Source organism: Pleurodeles waltl, chromosome 1_2 (genome assembly GCF_031143425.1).
Source record: "Pleurodeles waltl isolate 20211129_DDA chromosome 1_2, aPleWal1.hap1.20221129, whole genome shotgun sequence".
NCBI lineage: Eukaryota > Metazoa > Chordata > Amphibia > Caudata > Salamandridae > Pleurodeles > Pleurodeles waltl.
In genome coordinates this window covers 656,062,286-656,081,148 of record NC_090437.1, presented here as the reverse complement: position 1 = coordinate 656,081,148, position 18,863 = coordinate 656,062,286, and the positions used below count along the sequence as shown (strand labels likewise).

The 18,863-nt window shown below is 47.5% G+C and overlaps 1 protein-coding gene across 3 annotated transcripts in view; it reads left to right on the top strand.

Moving 5' to 3' along the window:
- ZNF330 (zinc finger protein 330) overlaps positions 1-18,863 on the top strand; it is a 195,550-nt gene that overhangs the window by 40,976 nt on the left and 135,711 nt on the right. The window lies entirely within an intron of this gene.

Here is an 18,863-nt window from a genome sequence, read left to right as displayed (position 1 = left end):
GCAGGCACAAAGTAAATGCACTGCCCACCACAGGCTAGTGCAGAACCACAAAAAGAGATCTAGTAACTCCTCGGAGAAGAAACGTTGACGCAATGGTTGGCTAAGGCAGTAGGTAAAGTCTTAGCAACCTGCTACCATTTCTCATAATGTAAGAGGGCAAACGCTAGCACACTGGACTCAGAATGTGCATAAAACACAACCGTGATATCAGAGTTGCAGACAACTGCAATATGCAGTTGAATAAGACTGTGTATGGATAGAAGAACAAGCCATTAGATCATTATCACTTTAAGGATGTATCGATTTCACCAAGAAACTCAATGTGGGTTGCGGCCTTATGCCTGTTAAGAGTGAGGTCTTGTGACCCACAGCCACTCTCAGTGGAGCTAGGTAGGTCACGCTGGCCTGCATTCCCTGCTTAGTGAAGTCCAGTCTGAGACTCTGCAAGTCTGTTTCTATGGTAAATGATTTTAGATGTTTGTGGATATTAAGTTCTACACATCATTTTTGTGTGTTTTTCCTGACCAAACTCCTGGCATTCCTGTGGTAATGTGTACTCCTGGTGCTCTCAATATCACTTCTGAAGATCCACAGGTATTAAGAAATTTCTACATACGTGATGCCTCTTCGTCTTGCAGCTTATCTAAGAAACTGATCTCACTGGTACTCCTCATACATTTTTTAATAGTACAGCGCTTTGACTGTTCTTACCAGCAGACTTACCTGTCATGGGCAAACTGATCCCTTTTCTTTCAGTGATGGAATGAGGAGTGAGCCATTGATCTCTCTAAGCTTCACAGAAAGGCCTCGATTGAAGCACAGAAATAATCCTTTTCTCAAAGCCTATCCCACCGCAACAAACAAAACTTAGCCAACCTTCTTACATTTTTCAGTTTTTCTAAGGAATTCTCCACACTGGGGATAAACACGCTATCACAATGCTGGAAATATGTAAATGAATCGGGGGTGAGCAGGGAAAATAAACTTCCCCTGCTTGTGTCTGCTACAGTCTTCAAGTCTGATTCCCTGAGGTGGCATTAGCAAGTTTCAGCTCAGAATTGCTGTATCGTTTTTTGGGTGTACCCAGGTCCTTGTCTCATGCTTATGCGAGCTCTAACTACTGTGGCTGCGACCATTTCTCACACATTCTGCAGTGCCTCATGCTTATGTACAGTGTCATTTGCCTCCATATTAGGAGTATGTCTTTGAACCTTGCACACCTTACCAGACCCCTCTCACATAGGTCAAACTGCATCCAACACCTTATTAATCATGCACTCTCAAAATGAACCAGGAACCTAATACCAATCTGAGCATCTCTTGGCCTCGTCAGGCGTAAGAAGAACTATATAAATGCCACAGTTCAATATAATACAGTACAACACTACAGTTAGTAAAAAGCAAACTGTGAGAGAAAAGGGCCTTTCTCTCGCAAACTTGAGTCTTAGTGCCACCCAACGTAATATGCCTGCACACAAGCTTGAACATTCCAAGCCCAAATGTGGTTGTTTAAAGTTACTAAATAACGGGATTTAGCAGGGTCTTTGCCCTTTAAAAGCAGATAAGAATACATTAAGGGTGATAGCTCTGCAATGGGAAGGGGCTGAAAGTCCCACTAGGAACCCAAGGGCCAAGATCGTGGATGAACAAGGTAGTAAAAAAAAAAAGTCTCCTCTTTCTTGTAACAGGTGTGAGCAGCCGTGTACAGTACGCGTAAGCAACACACTTTTCTGGTTGGAGTTGGCATTTAGAAAGAGCTAGGCCAGTGTTGTCTAGAACAGGAAATGCCACCTGAATGGCTACTACTGTTTGTATCAAAGGCCTCCTGCTCCAAGGTGAGAGCAGAATTTGTGGGGATTGGCAGAGGGCGAAGGGACCCGACAGAAATATAAGAAATGAAAGTTAACTTGTGAAGTTTGGCATTAGTCTGCCAGAGTGAATCCGCTACGCACAAAGATAGATATTCAATGACGTTTCTGAATGGATGAAGAGTTATAAATAGAGTTGTAACCTTTCCCAGAGAAAGAAAATATTAATCTGTCAAATAGTCATCTGTTCATGCTTTAAAATACTGCAAAGGCCTCTACATGATTCTTAAGTAGAACTTTACATGAAGTCATCTGTTTTCATTTTTTATATGGCCTTTCTGTCTTTGTGTACTTCAGTTATCAATCAGAGGTCATTAGGGCAAATGTAAAACACATTTCAAAGGGTTTTTCTTCTAACATTTACTGGTTTAAAGTTTGTAGTGATAAGCTGAAAAACCAGCTTTATGTCATTTTTCCCCACCTCCTATTTTATTTTCTTTGTACTGGTAGGCTGAAGGGGCTTAATTGATTGTCATGTGGCATCCCTGTTTTATTGGACCGTTTATTCCTTCTATGTTGTATGAGAGTAATTTCACCATTGTGACGTAACTGTTTGGTATCTGTCTCGGCACAAAGGTTCAGCTTTAGAGTTGGGATTTCTAATCTGCAAAATGCATATCACAAACCGCCCTCTCCCTACCATTATATTCCAAGTTGCCCTGACTAACAACAAGACTGTACGTGTTGGAAATTTGCCCTTTCTGTTGGGTTACCTTAAATTTTTCTTTATTTTTTGACCCTTTTTGCTGAAAACTGTTTTGCTGGCTATTTCACTTTGTGCACTTTACCGTGCTAACTAGGGATAAAGTGCTTGTTCTCCTCCTTTCAGCATGGTAAAATTGGTATACACATGATTGGTTTATTTAATTTGCCTACAAGTACATACTATATGTTACCAAGTGTACACAGGGAGGGTAAATTAAATGCTACAGAACACTCAACGGGCCACCACTGTACTAGCGTTTTAAAACATGCCTCCAGACCTACCGTTGTAGCCTGACAGCAGTTTTAAAACTGCAGATTTGACCTGTTTAAAATAACCTCTTTTGACAGAACTAAACCTTCCTTTTAAATATTAAGTCACTCCTAAGTTGGCCTCATTACCTGTAAGGCAGGGCACTTGGTATTAAAGAGTAGGACATGTAAAAGGTCAATGTTAAACGTGTTACTGTGACTAGCCTTTCAAATCTATTTTCACTGTAGCAGATGTGGTTGTTCCATAGGAAAGCACTGGCTTGCAGTATTAAATGATAATGTTGTATCCCAGGAATAAGACTAGCTAGAAAAATAAAGAACTATTTTAATAGTTATTAAACATCCAATACAATGATGAAGTCTGAGTCTTTTATAAATATTACAGAAAATGTACTTTTAGAAAGTTACCTTTGTCCTGCCCGAAGTCTCAGGAAGCTAAATCTGCATTTTGCTGTTCAATATGTCTGTCATCTGTCGATTTGCTTTTAAATAGGTGTGAAAGATATGTTCTCCTAGGAGCAAACAGTAGGCTTACCTGAGTGGGCAGAGGCGACCCATCTGAACCTGGCAGAATGTGCAAGCGGGTTTGGGGGCTTCGAGGATTCTTTTTGACACAAGTGTCAAGTTCTGCTTGAATGTCACATCCTCTTTCACAGGTCTTGTGGGGTTGTTTCAAATTACACTTGTGGTGCACTTCAAAGAGGCCTCCCCAGTCACAGGCAAATGTTTTTTAACGTGGTAACATGTTTTTTATTTTTTAGTCCCCACACCCAGTCAGGCTCAATCAAACTCGCCCTTTTTTTGTTTTGTTGTTTACATTACTGTGTAACAGCCTGTTTGACATGCCTCGGTGGGTTCACCTATAGCATTTAGGGTGCACTTCAAAGGGCAAATGCAGGATGCCAAAACAGTTCTTGTTTATTCTGTGTCTGATTACTGAAAACTCAGCTTTGTTCTACCAAACGTCTGTCTTTGAGGCTGTTGGGGGTATAGGGACTGCCACAAACTGGATTTTGGTATTACATGTGGGCGGACACTAGGATTACCACAGTACACTCCCTACACACACTATCAGCTCTGGAATAGACACTCTTGTTGCCATCTTCCTGCTACCCTGTGAGTCTTAAGTGCCTCCTCTGAGGTCCTAGGTGAGGGGCTTTAGGAGTGTAGAAGTGTGGTGGATTGAGACTTATGAACTAAAGTCAGAAAGGTAAAATCTTTGACCAGGACGAATCTGGTTAGTGTATCAGTCCCGCGCTTCATCACGGTTGGCATCAAATTGCACCTAGGTTCTTTTTAAGCGTGACTATTGACTCATACCTCTGGGTTTGATTTATTATGATTATAGTTAATAATAATTTTCACTCTACTCTTTCAGTTTGATTTGGGATTTCCACTTCAGTACTGTTTTAATCCACATAAATGCTTTACACATAGCCTCTAAATAGGATGCCTGCCCTGTGCTATGGCTACCAGGGGTCGAGCTCCGGCTTATTCAGTGACATGAGTGGTTCACTTTGATAAGGATTGTGATGATTACTTGAAGCATGTACTTATCTACCTCAGCTGATAACCCAATTCCTTACAGTATTCCTCCTCCCTTAACCCAATTTTGTTACAGTACACCTCCTCCCTTAACTCAATTTCTTATCGTACTCCTTCTCCCTCCCCAAAAGTGTTCATTTACTTTTTTTAAATTGTCTTTATTGGCATTTATAGTGAACAAAGAACATCACAACCGGCAGGCCTGGAAGCGGGGGGGAGAGAGGGTAGTGGGGAGGCGATTGGGTATAGAGGAATTAGGGAGGGAAAAAAACATGGTATCTTTTTAGTACAAAATTGAGGAATCACAAACAGAACTGTTGGCCTCATGCTAGTGTGTGGGCAGTGCTGGGTGATTCGTGACGATGTGCCAGGTACTGACTATCCAGCCATCCAGTTGAAGCGCAGGTGCAAAAATGAAGTCAGTAATCCGATAGTCTTACCACACTTGTGTTAAAGAGGTATCAAAGATGCAGGACATCATGGAGGAGAAGGGGTAGGTAAGTAGGTACCGGGGAGTTGAGTATTGTTATGGCAGGTGTGTTCCAGCAGTGGAGAGGCTGGGTGTAAGGAAATGCCTCCTTGGCATGGTTGCCCCCTGACTTTTTGCCTTTGCTGATGCTATGTTTACAATTGAAAGTGTGCTGAGGCCTGCTAACCAGGCCCCAGCACCAGTGTTCTTTCCCTAACCTGTACTTTTGTATCCACAATTGGCAGACCCTGGCATCCAGATAAGTCCCTTGTAACTGGTACTTCTAGTACCAAGGGCCCTGATGCCAAGGAAGGTCTCTAAGGGCTGCAGCATGTCTTATGCCACCCTGGAGACCTCTCACTCAGCACAGACACACTGCTTGCCAGCTTGTGTGTGCTAGTGAGGACAAAACGAGTAAGTCGACATGGCACTCCCCTCAGGGTGCCATGCCAGCCTCTCACTGCCTATGCAGTATAGGTAAGACACCCCTCTAGCAGGCCTTACAGCCCTAAGGCAGGGTGCACTATACCATAGGTGAGGGTACCAGTGCATGAGCATGGTACCCCTACAGTGTCTAAACAAAACCTTAGACATTGTAAGTGCAGGGTAGCCATAAGAGTATATGGTCTGGGAGTCTGTCAAGCACGAACTCCACAGCACCATAATGGCTACACTGAAAACTGGGAAGTTTGGTATCAAACTTCTCAGCACAATAAATGCACACTGATGCCAGTGTACATTTTATTGCAAAATACACCACAGAGGGCACCTTAGAGGTGCCCCCTGAAACTTAACCGACTGTCTGTGTAGGCTGACTAGTTCCAGCAGCCTGCCACACCAGAGACATGTTGCTGGCCCCATGGGGAGAGTGCCTTTGTCACTCTGAGGCCAGTAACAAAGCCTGCACTGGGTGGAGATGCTAACACCTCCCCCAGGCAGGAGCTGTGACACCTGGCGGTGAGCCTCAAAGGCTCACCCCTTTGTCACAGCCCAGCAGGGCACTCCAGCTTAGTGGAGTTGCCCGCCCCCTCCGGCCACGGCCCCCACTTTTGGCGGCAAGGCTGGAGGGAACAAAGAAAGCAACAAGGAGGAGTCACTGGCCAGTCAGGACAGCCCCTAAGGTGTCCTGAGCTGAAGTGACTCTAACTTTTAGAAATCCTCCATCTTGCAGATGGAGGATTCCCCCAATAGGGTTAGGATTGTGACCCCCTCCCCTTGGGAGGAGGCACAAAGAGGGTGTACCCACCCTCAGGGCTGGTAGCCATTGGCTACTAACCCCCCAGACCTAAACACGCCCTTAAATTTAGTATTTAAGGGCTACCCTGAACCCTAGAAAATTAGATTCCTGCAACTACAAGAAGAAGGACTGCCTAGCTGAAAACCCCTGCAGAGGAAGACCAGAAGACGACAACTGCCTTGGCTCCAGAAACTCACCGGCCTGTCTCCTGCCTTCCAAAGATCCTGCTCCAGCGACGCCTTCCAAAGGGACCAGCGACCTCGAGATCCTCTGAGGACTGCCCCTGCTTCGAAAAGACAAGAAACTCCCGAGGACAGCGGACCTGCTCCAAGAAAAGCTGCAACTTTGTTTCCAGCAGCTTTAAAGAACCCTGCAAGCTCCCCGCAAGAAGTGTGAGACTTGCAACACTGCACCCGGCGACCCCGACTCGGCTGGTGGCGATCCAACACCTCAGGAGGGACCCCAGGACTACTCTAAGACTGTGAGTACAAAAACCTGTCCCCCCTGAGCCCCCACAGCGCCGCCTGCAGAGGGAATCCCGAGGCTTCCCCTGACCGCGACTCTTTGAATCCTAAGTCCCGACACCTGGGAGAGACCCTGCACCCGCAGCCCCCAGGACCTGAAGGACCGGACTTTCACTGGAGGAGTGACCCCCAGGAGTCCCTCTCCCTTGATCAAGTGGAGGTTTCCCCAAGGAACCCCCCCCTTGCCTGCCTGCAGCGCTGAAGAGATCCCGAGATCTCTCATAGACTAACATTGCGAACCCGACGCTTGTTTCTACACTGCACCCGGCCGCCCCCGCGCTGCTGAGGGTGAAATTTCTGTGTGGACTTGTGTCCCCCCCGGTGCCCTACAAAACCCCCCTGGTCTGCCCTCCGAAGACGCGGGTACTTACCTGCAAGCAGACCGGAACCGGGGCACCCCCTTCTCTCCATTCTAGCCTATGCGTTTTGGGCACCACTTTGAACTCTGCACCTGACCGGCCCTGAGCTGCTGGTGTGGTGACTTTGGGGTTGCTCTGAACCCCCAACGGTGGGCTACCTTGGACCAAGAACTGAACCCTGTAAGTGTCTTACTTACCTGGCAAAACTAACAAATACTTACCTCCCCTAGGAACTGTGAAAATTGCACTAAGTGTCCACTTTTGAAACAGCTATTTGTCGATAACTTGAAAAGTATACATGCAATTTTTATGATTTAAAGTTCCTGAAGTACTTACCTGCAATACCTTTTGAATGAGATATTACATGTAGAATTTGAACCTGTGGTTCTTAAAATAAACTAAGAAAAGATATTTTTCTATACAAAAACCTATTGGCTGGATTTGTCTCTGAGTGTGTGTACCTCATTTATTGTCTATGTGTATGTACAACAAATGCTTAACACTACTCCTTGGATAAGCCTACTGCTCGACCACACTACCACAAAATAGAGCATTAGTATTATCTCTTTTTGCCACTATCTTACCTCTAAGGGGAACCCTTGGACTCTGTGCATGCTATTCCTTACTTTGAAATAGCACATACAGAGCCAACTTCCTACATTGGTGGATCAGCGGTGGGGTACAAGACTTTGCATTTGCTGGACTACTCAGCCAATACCTGATCACACGACAAATTCCAAAATTGTCATTAGAAATTCATTTTTGCAATTTGAAATTTTTCTAAATTCTTAAAAGTCCTGCTAGGGCCTTGTGTGTTAAGTCCCTGTTTAGCATTGTCTTTTAGAGTTTAAAAGTTTGTTAAAAGTTTGAAATTAGATTCTAGAAACAGTTTTAGATTCTTTAAAAAGTCTTCCAACTCTTAGCAAAATAATGTCTGATACAGAGATGAATGTGGTGGAACTCGACACCACACCTTACCTCCATCTTAAGATGAGGGAGCTAAGGTCTCTCTGTAATATCAAAAAAATAACCATTGGCTCCAGACCTACCAAAATTCAGCTCCAGGAGCTGTTGGCAGAGTTTGAAAAAGCCAACCCCTCTGATGATGACCTCACAGAGGAAGAAATTAGTGACTTGGAGGCCAATGTCCCTCCTCCAGTCCTAAATAGGGAGAACAGGACCCCTCAAGTCCTGTCTCCAACTGTGTTAGTCAGAAATAGTGAGTCCCTCACAGGAGGGTCCCACATTTCTGAAATCACTGAGGATGCTCTCAGTGAAGATGACCTCCTGTTAGCCAGGATGGCCAAAAGATTGGCTTTAGAGAGACAGCTCCTAGCCATAGAAAGGGAAAGACAAGAGATGGGCCTAGGACCCATCAATGGTGGCAGCAATATAAATAGGGTCAGAGATTCTCCTGACATGTTAAAAATCCCCAAAGGGATTGTGACAAAATTTGAAGATGGTGATGACATCACCAAGTGGTTCACAGCTTTTGAGAGGGCTTGTGTAACCAGAAAAGTGAACAGATCTCACTGGGGTGCTCTCCTTTGGGAAATGTTCACTGGAAAGTGTAGGGATAGACTCCTCACACTCTCTGGAAAAGATGCAGAATCTTATGACCTCATGAAGGGTTCCCTGATTGAGGGCTTTGGATTCTCCACTGAGGAGTACAGGATTAGGTTCAGGGGGGCTCAAAAATCCTCGAGCCAGACCTGGGTTGACTTTGTTGACTACTCAGTGAAAACACTAGATGGTTGGATTCAAGGCAGTGGTGTAAGTAATTATGATGGGCTGTACAATTTATTTGTGAAAGAACACCTGTTAAGTAATTGTTTCAATGATAAACTGCATCAGCATCTGGTAGACCTAGGACCAATTTCTCCCCAAGAATTGGGAAAGAAGGCGGACCATTGGGTCAAGACAAGGGTGTCCAAGACTTCAACAGGGGGTGACCAAAAGAAAGGGGTCACAAAGACTCCCCAGGGGAAGGGTGATGAGACAACCAAAACTAAAAATAGTAAAGAGTCTTCTACAGGCCCCCAAAAACCTGCACAGGAGGGTGGGCCCAGAGCCTCTTCACAAAACAATGGGTACAAGGGTAAAAACTTTGATCCCAAAAAGGCCTGGTGTCATAGCTGTAAACAGCATGGACACCAAACTGGAGACAAGGCCTGTCCCAAGAAAGGTTCCACTCCAAACTCCCATCCAGGTAACACTGGTATGGCTAGTCTCCAAGTGGGATCAACAGTGTGCCCAGAGCAAATCAGGGTCCACACTGAAGCTACTCTAGTTTCTGAGGGTGGGGTGGATTTAGCCACACTAGCTGTCTGGCCGCCTAACATGCAAAAATACAGACAGCAACTCTTAATTAATGGGACTAGAATAGAGGGCCTGAGGGATACAGGTGCCAGTGTCACCATGGTGACAGAGAAACTGGTTTCCCCTGGCCAATACCTGACTGGAAAAACTTACACAGTCACCAACGCTGACAATCAGAGAAAAGTACATCCCATGGCAATGGTTACTTTAGAATGGGGAGGGGTCAATGGCCTGAAACAGGTGGTGGTCTCCTCAAATATCCCAGTGGACTGTCTGCTTGGAAATGACCTGGAGTCCTCAGCATGGGCTGAGGTAGAACTAAAAACCCATGCAGCAATGCTGGGTATCCCTGAACTGGTGTGTGTGAAAACAAGAGCACAATGCAAGGCACAGGGTGAACAAGTAGAGCTGGAGTCTGGAAGAATGGCCCAGCCTACCAAGAGGAAAGGAAAGTCAGTTGGGAAACCAACTGCAACACAGCAAAAGAAAGGGAACCTCTCTTCTCAGGAAGAAGTTCTGCCCTCTGAGGGAACTGAGCCTTTGGAGCTTGAACCTTACCAGGTTGAGCTCTTAGGCCCAGGGGGACCCTCAAGGGAGGAGCTGTGTAAGGGACAAGAAACCTGTCCCTCTCTTGAAGGCCTTAGGCAGCAAGCTGCTGAAGAGTCCAAAGGCAAGAAAAATGGAACACATAGGGTCTATTGGGAAGATGGGCTCCTGTACACTGAGGCCAGAGACCCCAAACCTGGTGCCACTAGGAGAGTGGTAGTGCCTCAGCTGTTCAGGAAGTTCATCCTAACATTGGCCCATGACATTCCCCTTGCTGGACATTTGGGACAAACCAAGACGTGGGGGAGGTTAGTCAACCACTTCTACTGGCCCAATATGTCCAACATGGTTAAGGAGTTTTGCCTCTCCTGCCCCACCTGTCAAGCCAGTGGTAAGACAGGTGGACATCCAAAGGCCCCCCTCATTCCACTTCCAGTGGTGGGGGTTCCCTTTGAAAGAGTGGGTGTGGACATAGTTGGTCCACTGGAACCTCCCACAGCCTCAGGAAATATGTATATCCTGGTAGTAGTGGATCATGCTACCAGGTATCCTGAAGCTATTCCCCTTAGGTCGACTACTGCCCCTGCAGTAGCCAAGGCCCTCATTGGTATCTTTACCAGAGTGGGTTTCCCTAAGGAGGTGGTGTCTGACAGAGGTACCAACTTCATGTCAGCATACCTAAAGCACATGTGGAATGAGTGTGGGGTAACTTATAAATTCACTACACCATACCATCCACAAACTAATGGCTTAGTTGAGAGATTCAACAAGACATTAAAGGGCATGATCATGGGGCTCCCAGAAAAACTCAAAAGGAGATGGGATGTCCTCTTGCCATGCCTGCTTTTCGCTTACAGAGAGGTGCCACAGAAGGGAGTAGGATTCTCACCCTTTGAACTTCTGTTTGGTCATCCTGTAAGGGGACCACTTGCCCTTGTTAAAGAAGGCTGGGAGAGACCTCTCCATGAGCCTAAACAGGACATAGTGGACTATGTACTTGGCCTTCGCTCTAGAATGGCAGAGTACATGGAAAAGGCAACCAAAAACCTTGAGGCCAGCCAACAGCTCCAGAAGTTGTGGTATGACCAAAAGGCTGCACTGGTTGAGTTCCAACCAGGGCAGAAAGTCTGGGTTCTGGAGCCTGTGGCTCCCAGGGCACTCCAGGACAAATGGAGTGGCCCTTACCCAGTACTAGAAAGGAAGAGTCAGGTCACCTACCTGGTGGACCTGGGCACAAGCAGGAGCCCCAAGAGGGTGATCCATGTGAACCGCCTTAAGCTCTTCCATGACCGGGCTGATGTCAATCTGTTGATGGTAACAGATGAGGATCAGGAGGCAGAGAGTGAACCTCTCCCTGATCTTCTGTCATCAGACCCAAAAGATGGCACAGTAGATGGAGTGATCTACTCAGACACCCTCTCTGGCCAACAGCAAGCTGATTGTAGGAGAGTCCTACAACAGTTTCCTGAACTCTTCTCCTTAACCCCTGGTCAGACACACCTGTGTACCCATGATGTGGACACAGGAGACAGCATGCCTGTCAAGAACAAAATCTTTAGACAATCTGACCATGTTAAAGAAAGCATCAAGGTGGAAGTCCACAAGATGCTGGAATTGGGAGTAATTGAGCGCTCTGACAGCCCCTGGGCTAGCCCAGTGGTCTTAGTCCCCAAACCTCACACCAAAGATGGAAAGAAAGAGATGAGGTTTTGTGTGGACTACAGAGGGCTCAATTCTGTCACCAAGACAGATGCTCATCCAATTCCAAGAGCTGATGAGCTCATTGATAAATTAGGTGCTGCCAAATTTCTAAGTACCTTTGACTTGACAGCAGGGTACTGGCAAATAAAAATGGCACCTGGAGCAAAAGAAAAGACAGCATTCTCCACACCTGATGGGCATTATCAGTTTACTGTTATGCCCTTTGGTTTAAAGAATGCCCCTGCCACCTTCCAAAGGTTGGTGAATCAAGTCCTTGCTGGTTTGGAGTCCTTTAGCACAGCTTATCTAGATGATATTGCTGTCTTTAGCTCCACCTGGCAGGATCACCTGATCCACCTGAAGAAGGTTTTGAAGGCTCTGCAATCAGCAGGCCTCTCTATCAAGGCATCCAAATGCCAGATAGGGCAGGGAACTGTGGTTTACTTGGGCCATCTTGTAGGTGGAGGCCAAGTTCAGCCACTCCAACCCAAGATCCAGACTATTCTGGACTGGGTAGCTCCAAAAACCCAGACTCAAGTCAGGGCATTCCTTGGCTTGACTGGGTATTACAGGAGGTTTGTGAAGGGATATGGATCCATTGTGACAGCCCTCACTGAACTCACCTCCAAGAAAATGCCCAAGAAAGTGAACTGGACTGTGGAATGCCAACAGGCCTTTGACACCCTGAAACAAGCAATGTGCTCAGCACCAGTTCTCAAAGCTCCAGATTATTCTAAGCAGTTCATTGTGCAGACTGATGCCTCTGAACATGGGATAGGGGCAGTTTTGTCCCAAACAAATGATGATGGCCTTGACCAGCCTGTTGCTTTCATTAGCAGGAGGTTACTCCCCAGGGAGCAGCGTTGGAGTGCCATTGAGAGGGAGGCCTTTGCTGTGGTTTGGTCCCTGAAGAAGCTGAGACCATACCTCTTTGGGACTCACTTCCTAGTTCAAACTGACCACAGACCTCTCAAATGGCTGATGCAAATGAAAGGTGAAAATCCTAAACTGTTGAGGTGGTCCATCTCCCTACAGGGAATGGACTTTATAGTGGAACACAGACCTGGGACTGCCCATGCCAATGCAGATGGCCTTTCCAGGTTCTTCCACTTAGAAAATGAAGACTCTCTTGGGAAAGGTTAGTCTCATCCTCTTTCGTTTGGGGGGGGCGTTGTGTAAGGAAATGCCTCCTTGGCATGGTTGCCCCCTGACTTTTTGCCTTTGCTGATGCTATGTTTACAATTGAAAGTGTGCTGAGGCCTGCTAACCAGGCCCCAGCACCAGTGTTCTTTCCCTAACCTGTACTTTTGTATCCACAATTGGCAGACCCTGGCATCCAGATAAGTCCCTTGTAACTGGTACTTCTAGTACCAAGGGCCCTGATGCCAAGGAAGGTCTCTAAGGGCTGCAGCATGTCTTATGCCACCCTGGAGACCTCTCACTCAGCACAGACACACTGCTTGCCAGCTTGTGTGTGCTAGTGAGGACAAAACGAGTAAGTCGACATGGCACTCCCCTCAGGGTGCCATGCCAGCCTCTCACTGCCTATGCAGTATAGGTAAGACACCCCTCTAGCAGGCCTTACAGCCCTAAGGCAGGGTGCACTATACCATAGGTGAGGGTACCAGTGCATGAGCATGGTACCCCTACAGTGTCTAAACAAAACCTTAGACATTGTAAGTGCAGGGTAGCCATAAGAGTATATGGTCTGGGAGTTTGTCAAGCACGAACTCCACAGCACCATAATGGCTACACTGAAAACTGGGAAGTTTGGTATCAAACTTCTCAGCACAATAAATGCACACTGATGCCAGTGTACATTTTATTGTAAAATACACCACAGAGGGCACCTTAGAGGTGCCCCCTGAAACTTAACCGACTGTCTGTGTAGGCTGACTAGTTCCAGCAGCCTGCCACACCAGAGACATGTTGCTGGCCCCATGGGGAGAGTGCCTTTGTCACTCTGAGGCCAGTAACAAAGCCTGCACTGGGTGGAGATGCTAACACCTCCCCCAGGCAGGAGCTGTGACACCTGGCGGTGAGCCTCAAAGGCTCACCCCTTTGTCACAGCCCAGCAGGGCACTCCAGCTTAGTGGAGTTGCCAGCCCCCTCCGGCCACGGCCCCCACTTTTGGCGGCAAGGCTGGAGGGAACAAAGAAAGCAACAAGGAGGAGTCACTGGCCAGTCAGGACAGCCCCTAAGGTGTCCTGAGCTGAAGTGACTCTAACTTTTAGAAATCCTCCATCTTGCAGATGGAGGATTCCCCCAATAGGGTTAGGATTGTGACCCCCTCCCCTTGGGAGGAGGCACAAAGAGGGTGTACCCACCCTCAGGGCTGGTAGCCATTGGCTACTAACCCCCCAGACCTAAACACGCCCTTAAATTTAGTATTTAAGGGCTACCCTGAACCCTAGAAAATTAGATTCCTGCAACTACAAGAAGAAGGACTGCCTAGCTGAAAACCCCTGCAGAGGAAGACCAGAAGACGACAACTGCCTTGGCTCCAGAAACTCACCGGCCTGTCTCCTGCCTTCCAAAGATCCTGCTCCAGCGACGCCTTCCAAAGGGACCAGCGACCTCGAGATCCTCTGAGGACTGCCCCTGCTTCGAAAAGACAAGAAACTCCCGAGGACAGCGGACCTGCTCCAAGAAAAGCTGCAACTTTGTTTCCAGCAGCTTTAAAGAACCCTGCAAGCTCCCCGCAAGAAGTGTGAGACTTGCAACACTGCACCCGGCGACCCCGACTCGGCTGGTGGCGATCCAACACCTCAGGAGGGACCCCAGGACTACTCTAAGACTGTGAGTACAAAAACCTGTCCCCCCTGAGCCCCCACAGCGCCGCCTGCAGAGGGAATCCCGAGGCTTCCCCTGACCGCGACTCTTTGAATCCTAAGTCCCGACACCTGGGAGAGACCCTGCACCCGCAGCCCCCAGGACCTGAAGGACCGGACTTTCACTGGAGGAGTGACCCCCAGGAGTCCCTCTCCCTTGATCAAGTGGAGGTTTCCCCGAGGAACCCCCCCCTTGCCTGCCTGCAGCGCTGAAGAGATCCCGAGATCTCTCATAGACTAACATTGCGAACCCGACGCTTGTTTCTACACTGCACCCGGCCGCCCCCGCGCTGCTGAGGGTGAAATTTCTGTGTGGACTTGTGTCCCCCCCGGTGCCCTACAAAACCCCCCTGGTCTGCCCTCCGAAGACGCGGGTACTTACCTGCAAGCAGACCGGAACCGGGGCACCCCCTTCTCTCCATTCTAGCCTATGCGTTTTGGGCACCACTTTGAACTCTGCACCTGACCGGCCCTGAGCTGCTGGTGTGGTGACTTTGGGGTTGCTCTGAACCCCCAACGGTGGGCTACCTTGGACCAAGAACTGAACCCTGTAAGTGTCTTACTTACCTGGCAAAACTAACAAATACTTACCTCCCCTAGGAACTGTGAAAATTGCACTAAGTGTCCACTTTTGAAACAGCTATTTGTCGATAACTTGAAAAGTATACATGCAATTTTTATGATTTAAAGTTCCTGAAGTACTTACCTGCAATACCTTTTGAATGAGATATTACATGTAGAATTTGAACCTGTGGTTCTTAAAATAAACTAAGAAAAGATATTTTTCTATACAAAAACCTATTGGCTGGATTTGTCTCTGAGTGTGTGTACCTCATTTATTGTCTATGTGTATGTACAACAAATGCTTAACACTACTCCTTGGATAAGCCTACTGCTCGACCACACTACCACAAAATAGAGCATTAGTATTATCTCTTTTTGCCACTATCTTACCTCTAAGGGGAACCCTTGGACTCTGTGCATGCTATTCCTTACTTTGAAATAGCACATACAGAGCCAACTTCCTACACTGGGGAATCGCTATTACGTAAATATGTGAGCAGAGGTTCCCAAATGTCTTTCGACAGTAATCAAAGGGACATTAACTCCCAGTAATTAGGTAGTTGTTCCTGGCAATCTATTACATTTTGCAGCCAGCCTGGTGGAGTGGGGGCCGGGCGTTGTCCCCAGTGTATGGGTGACCCTGCGCTTGGAAAGGAGGAGAAGCATGACTATTAGGTGGCAGTCACTTGCTGAGGAGTCTTTGACATGCCCCAAGAGAGCTTCCAATGGAGTATAGGGTAGGAGGTGGCCAGTGATGGCTTGCATGGTTGACAAAACCTCTGTCCAGAATTCAGCCACCTTTGGGAGGACCAGGTTAAGAGCATAAAGGTGGCCTGGGGAAATGCACACCGAAGACAGGGCGCACGTCCTTAGTGAGACCCATGGCATAAACCTGTGCGGTACAATCTATGCAGAAATTTGAAATGTATCAGTCTCAGCTGATAGTTGGGGAAAAGGGTCTTTGTCTGATTGCAACAGTACTTCAACTGCGCATCAGTGGGTAGGGTGGGGGCCAAATCAGTATCTAGTGTCCACACAGCATGGGTGGCAGGGGTGACAGCCAGAGCAGAGGTCATCAATCCAGAATATAGTTGGGTAATCAGTTTGTGTGACAAGGAGGTCGTGAGAATGTGTTCTAGTGCAGGTAGTGGTGGGAGGGCGCTGAGAAGATTACATGGAGTGAACAGCAAGCTGCACGTAGCTGGTGTTATAGTGGTATCTCTAAGACTGAGGGGGGTGAAAGGGTGTCAGAGGCATCGAATGATGGCATAAACGTATTCTCCGGTGTAGGTCAGAGAAGGACACCAAATTACTTGTGCGAGCGCACGTTCTTGCACCCGAGTCCAGCAGGGGTGGCTAAGGGGGATCAACAGGAATCAGAGGTGAGGAAGTTTTTAGTATGTTTTCTCAGGCTGTCTTTCACCCAGCGCACACACTCGCCTGTGTCAATCTCAGCCTTCAGTGATCTGTAGGGTAGGTAGAGTACGGTGGTGGGGGGGCCATGGTGCAGCACGATCTGCGTCAATGGCAAAGTGCGGTTGGTATGGCATGTGGTCTAACCAGTAGTGTAAATATTGCGCCTGGGCACAAAGGGCACAGAGCAACATGTCCAGCTTGTCATGTCACCCTGAAAGAGAGGCAGTGTCAGGATTTCCCACGAGATGCGGGGCTGCTTGCCCACCCAAGTCTGTGAAATCAACTGCGAGTGCAGTTGACAAAGGAAGTGATTAGTGGGTGGGTTAGGTAAATCGAGGAAGATGTAAAATAACTTGGGCTAATTACTATCTTCACTATGGTGATTCTCCCTGTGATGGAGAGCGCCATTCGGGACCATGTGAGGACTCTGTCTTCAAACCAAGACATGGCTCGGCCATAGTTTGCCTCCCAGAGCTCGTCCAGGTCACAGCTGAGCCAGATTCCCAGCTATCGAACTGGCTCTGACACCCATTGGAACGGGTATTAAGTGGGAAAAGGCAAAGAGCCATCAGTCAAAGGGAATAGAACAGATTTAGACCAATTAATTCGAATACCTGAAAAGCCATCAAATTGCACTATTATTTCGTGACTCAGCAGTTTAAGGTTCTCGCGCGGTTAGTGTATGTAGAGGGTAATGACGTTGGCGTACATCAACACCACTAACCCTCTAGAAGTGAAGCCAATGCCACAGTGGGCACTGTGCTGCCTTAGCTGTGCTGCCAGGGGCTCCATCGCCATTACCAAAAGGACAGCCAAGAGTGGGCATCCCTGCTGTGTTCCACAGGTGATCAGGAATGGCTCCAACAGCATTCCGTTTAGTCAGACACAGGTGGTGGTGAGACAATAAAGGAGCTGGATCTGACTTATAAAATTGGGAGCTCAAACCCATGCATACAAGCAAAGGCAGGAGGAACGGGCACTGCAGGGAGTCAAAGGCCTTGGTGGCATCTAGCAGTGACACGACAGCTGGGACTTGAATCTAAGTGGTGCATGACCACAAAGTTAATGCGTGGATTGTGGGAGGTGGATCGACCCAGAATTAATCCAGATTGCTCTGGTCTGACGTTTTTTTAAAGTAGGAGGAGGCCGTTGGCAAGTATCTTGGCAAAAATCTTATTATCCACGTTTATCATAGAGAGTGACATGTAAAAATTGCAGTATTGCGCTAGTTTACCTGGTTTGAGGATTGTCACTATGACTGCCTCGCATAGGGATGGGGCAAGGAATCCTTCTCTAGTGATTCTTTGAACATAGCTATCATGTGAGGCGCAGGGATCAAGGCAAATTCTTTATAGAATGCTGTTGGTAGGCCACCTTTATCACCTGGGAGGGCTCAGATAACCTGTGTTATTTCTTCCATTGTTATTGGTGAGTGGAGGCACTCGCGATGAGCGTGATCCAGCCAGATGAGTTGGATCTCATCAGGATATGCTTTTAGCTCACTCATTGCTCTGGTCGGAGTGGCCTCATATAGCCTAGCATAAATGGTGATCATAGTTTCCAGCATGTCTTGGGGTGTGGAGTGAAGAACCTGCTGATCGTTCAGTCAGATAAGCAGAGGCTTGTGGTTTTCGCAGTAACCCAGCCAGGGTTTTTCATGGTGTGTCGCCCTCCCCATACCGATGAGCCTGCACTTCTCTACCAAGAAAGTGTATTTCCCATTCAGCTTCCTCCGTGAATTCCATGAATTTTCCTCAACTGGCAGCCATCTTAGCTCCATCAGGGGAGCAGGAGAAATCTCGCGCCAGGGCTCGGATCTCGTGTTCGAACAAGTCCCCCCCCCCCCCCCACCCCTCCAAATTACTCTAAGAACCCTGGATTGTTATGGAGTTCCTGCTCCCCAAATAACCACCTTGAATGCTTTCCATGTCATGGATGCGGACTCCACAGAGCCTTTATTATGTTTAAAGTACTCAAGTATCTCTTTGTGAAGCTCCTTGTGAGATACTGCATCCCGTAATGCCCTGGTTGGGTGCTGCCATGAAAAAACACAGCGGTTTGATTGTGGGACCTGTAGCTCTAAAAAGATTGGGAGGTGGTCTGAAAGTGTGTGTGGCAGATGTCATACACGTGTGACCCAGCTCTGAGCGTCACGGGAAACTAGCCAATAGTCCAGTCTAGACCGAGCGCTGTGGTGGGCTGTCATGCAAGTACCTTCACGCTGTGTGGCATGTGTTGCTATATGTACTGCAAACAGCTCTCTCAGATTATGGTGTTAAGTGTGAGGGCAACATTTGGATGTGGGCGTTTAGAGGTCCCCAACCAGTCAAGTTGGTCTTTTAATAAAATGTTGAAGTCGCCTCCTCCTCATAGTATGGCTCCAGGACCAAATTCTACAATTTGTTGCCGCACCTCAGAGATGAAGCAAGATGGAGAGTACCAGCGAGGATGACATATCTGTCTCTCTTAGCACAGACGGCACGCCTTATTTGCCAAGGAGTATTTTTAC